Below are 4104 nucleotides of genomic sequence, written 5' to 3' on the forward strand. Positions count from 1 at the left end.
TGTGGGATGGTTTTGTGTTAGGAACAGTTTTTTTTTTTTTTTTTTTTTTTTTAGCCACTCTCTTTTTCTTTTCTTCTTTTATTTTTATTATTTTACTATTAGAAATATTCTCAAATATATTTTACAGTTCTCTCCCTAGTCTTTGAACACATATACTTTTTTTTCAATTTATTGAGTGATTTTCTTTCTTTATTGAGTGATTTATTTATTTTTTTTAAAATTATTACAAAAGTTTATTTTTACATCATTTTGCACATTTTTTTCCCCATCTCGATTGTAATCCCCGCAGGTTTCCCATCACCAGATCACCCGTGTGCCTCCACCATAGTCCCGTGCATTTCCCTCCCTTTCCCCCTCTCCCCCGTTTTTGATCCCATTCCCCACTCCACCCCCACAAAATGTCTCTGGTATATGGTTGTTCATTATTTTTGTTATTTTCTCGCATGGTACATTATACTCCTGCTATGAGTGAAACCATCCGGTATTTTTCTTTCTCTTTCTGGCTTATGTCACTAAGCATGATCTTTTCCAGCTCCATCCAAGTTGCTGCAAAAGACATGGAACACATATACTATTAATCTAATGGTTAAGGCTAGGAAGTTTCCTCATATTATTGCTTTAGCTATAGCATGTAGTTTGGATATATGTGGAATTATTTTGTAGTCTTGTGTTCTATTTCATTTTGAAAATGAGACTTGTATAAGAGAACATTTGTAAAAGTGCAGGAATCAGTTGTTTTCAAAATAGCATTTTCTTGATTATTATTTATTAAGGTATTCTGGTATAAGTATTGTATGATTTTGAATGTTTATGATAAATTAAAAGCAGATGCAGCAAGATTCTTTGTTTTCATTTCTGCCATACTTTCTCACATCTTGAACAATTGTATTTCTTGTTCTAGCTTATTTAACTTCATTTTCACATTTTCCAGGTGTAGAGTCAAACATTCAGTTAAATGAAAGGAAATATACAACTAGATCTTGTCATTTTGAAACACTGTGTAGGCTTAGAAATTAGATCGATAAAGATTTGGATTTAAAAAGTAGAATGATGCCCTTGGTGGCACAATGGGTAAGGACACAGCACTGCAAGCTGGCTTCAGCATGAGTTCCACCCCTGGCCCTAGAGGTGACCCACATGGCACAGCAGACCTCTCCTGACCTGCCTGCTGCTCCCCTCAGCAGTTGGGGTGGACATCCTGATGTCTCTTGGCCATTTCTGCTCCTCACTGTGTCTCTGGTGAATCCTCTCACTGTCCCTGCACCTCTGGCCTATACCCAAGATAAACAAATCTTAAAAAAATGTAGAACTATTATTTGATGTAATGTACAGCATGATAGTTAATACTGTATTATCTAATTGCAATTTGCTTTAGGGAGATAATCTTGAATGTTCTCACTGTACAACTCATGATAACTGTATGAGATGATGGATGTTAATTAGCTTGATTGTGGTGATCATTTCACAGTGTACATGTCTATCAAAACATCAGAATGAATACCATAAATACATCCAACTTTTATTTGTTAATAAAGCTAGTGGAGACATACACCAAAAAAGACTAAGTTGATGAGAGTCAGAAAGGATATAAAAGAGGGATGAAATGCCCTTCTAAAGCTGAATTTCACAGCATAGGACATCAGGATGTCCACCCCAGCTGCTAGCCCTGGGTGCTCTCGGTGTTCCTGTTGGAATTAACAAGGGCCTTTGGTACAATGCAGCGGTGTTACTTCATCATAATGAAGTCGCTAGCACTCTAGCCCTATTTTCAGCTAGGGTAATTGAGAATCTGGTCAACAACCTCAGAGGAAATAAGCGTCCCCGCTTCCCCGATGAGCCCCCGATGTGAAGGCAGAGGCTGTGTCCCACCCCGTGGTCTCCAGGGTGGTCATGCTCCCATATCTGTCCCTTGTCTTTCCCATGTGCCCCTGCGGAGGTCAGAGCCTCCCTCCTCTGCTTTGTCTCCAGTGTAAGGCGTTCCTTCAAATCTTTGACCAATGTAGTATATAAAACCCAACGTGGGTTTTATGAATATTCACATACAACCTATAAAACTGGCTTTAGCCTTGAATGCTTCCTTAAGTAATGGATTTGACTTGTTCCCCCAAATCTTCCCACGATGACTCAGTCTGATGAAAATGATATAATTCCCAAGGGATGCATTTGGTTCCGTTGCCCACACCAGCTGCCATTTTTCCACCCTGCCCCAATGTGGTGGGTCTTTTCCAGCTGTTGCGTTTGGCTGATGGCGGGCCACATCTTCTATGCCAGCTCTTGGGTGTGCATGCTTTCCCGAGACACATCACCAAATCCGATGACTGTAGTGAGCTTCCCTTTCCCCCTGGGTCCGTATTGATTTAGGTATAAGGAACAGCGACAAATGTGTTTTGTATTACATGCTATCAACTCCAGCCAACCACAGTTCCACGGGGCTGAGGGGTGTTTTCCATTAAGACCTCTCCTTTGCCCCTGTGAGCCAGAAATTCCTTCCTTTGCCAGCTGGAGGGGGCAGCCTGGGTCCCCCCAGTTGGTTAGCTCAAAGTAGACAATACAATACAGTGTGTGCTACTTCTCCCCAAACTGTGCCCATTATATCTTTTTCTTTCCTTCTCTCCATGACTTCTTTCGGTTAGTGCAAACGCAGCTGTATATGGATTTCAGGACAGCTTGCTCACATTCCTTATAAATTCCACCAGGACTTGACTCCAGTGCTGTATAGTAGTAATAATTATTCTTTTATAGTAATGACTATTGTTTTATAATTATGAACCAAAAAGGAACCAGACGTTCTAATGCTTAATAGGTTATAATTAAATTCAGTTCTATGTGATGGGATGTGTGCATGAGAGTGGAAGAGAAACACTAGGCAGTCACCAGCCCATGAAACAATGCAGCAGTCCCCAATTTGAACATTTTCAAGGTGGTCTCTCAAAAAACCACAGGGTCATAATGCTAGCTAGATTTCTCTGCCTCTCCTCTCTATGCGAAGACACTCTTAGGTGACAAATATGGCTCACACCTGCTAGTCCTCCCAGCACACTGCAGGAGAGGGATTTTTATTTTTTAAACTTTTTTTTTAAAGATTTATTTATTTATGCATACAGAACTGGGTACAGGCTAGAGGTGCAGGGGCAGTGAGAGGGTTCACCAGAGACAGAGTGGGGAGCAGAACAGGTAGACTGATGAAGTACACTGCTGAGGGGAGCAGCGGGCGGGTCAGGATTGGTCTGCTGCACCATGTGGTCACCTCCAGGGCGGGGATCGAATTCATGCGGAAGTGGCTTTAGCTTCTTAGTGCTGTGCTCTAACCCGCTGTGCCACCAGGGAAGGCCCAGGAGAGGGATTTATATTCTCATGTTACAGTTTGCTGAGGGTCCTCTGCAATGGATGGATCAGAAGTGGGAAGAGAGAAAGGCCGATGACATGGCCGCTGATGGCTGGAATGCATTCGGGTGACACAGCCATTGTTCTAAGGCTTTGCTAACACTTCCTAAGGCTCTTTCCCCCAAGTGGCAATGCACTCTTTCTGGAGTCAGATGAAGAGCTTCTCATTTAGAACAGAATCTAGCAACATTTGGTGCAGAAAACCCAGTCCTCTTGTATTTTGCCAGTGGTTTCTCTCTGCCTTCTCCTCCACCCCCACTACCCCCCCATTGATGCCCCTTTCCACTGATCTACTTTTAGCAAATCAAATTGATATAATTATAGGACCATAAGCTATTTTTTTTTCCAGTGATGAAGGCTAATTTTTTATAACCCACCATTCTGCCTTTTGTCATATTGAAACATTTTATTTCCCAGAGAAATATACAGAGTAGAATCTCTTTTTTTGAGTGTGATTTTTTTTAAGTGAAATTTCATTTCATAGACAATTGATATTTTCAACTGTTAGTTTCCTCGTGGTTCATTCATCATCTACTATACTATTGAATCCCAGCTCGATTTGATTCAAGCTGAGCAATGTCTCTGACCCCCAAGTTAGCACCATTTCTTGGATGTTGGCACCTGAATACCAGTTATAGCAAAGACTTTTTTTTTTTAACTTTATATTAACCTTACCATTAATGTCAAGGATTAAAAGTCTCTTAAAACCCACCTGACGGA

The sequence above is a fragment of the Condylura cristata genome, unplaced genomic scaffold, assembly GCF_000260355.1.
Source record: "Condylura cristata isolate star-nosed mole 26May11 unplaced genomic scaffold, ConCri1.0 scaffold00035, whole genome shotgun sequence".
Taxonomy (NCBI): Eukaryota; Metazoa; Chordata; class Mammalia; order Eulipotyphla; family Talpidae; genus Condylura; species Condylura cristata.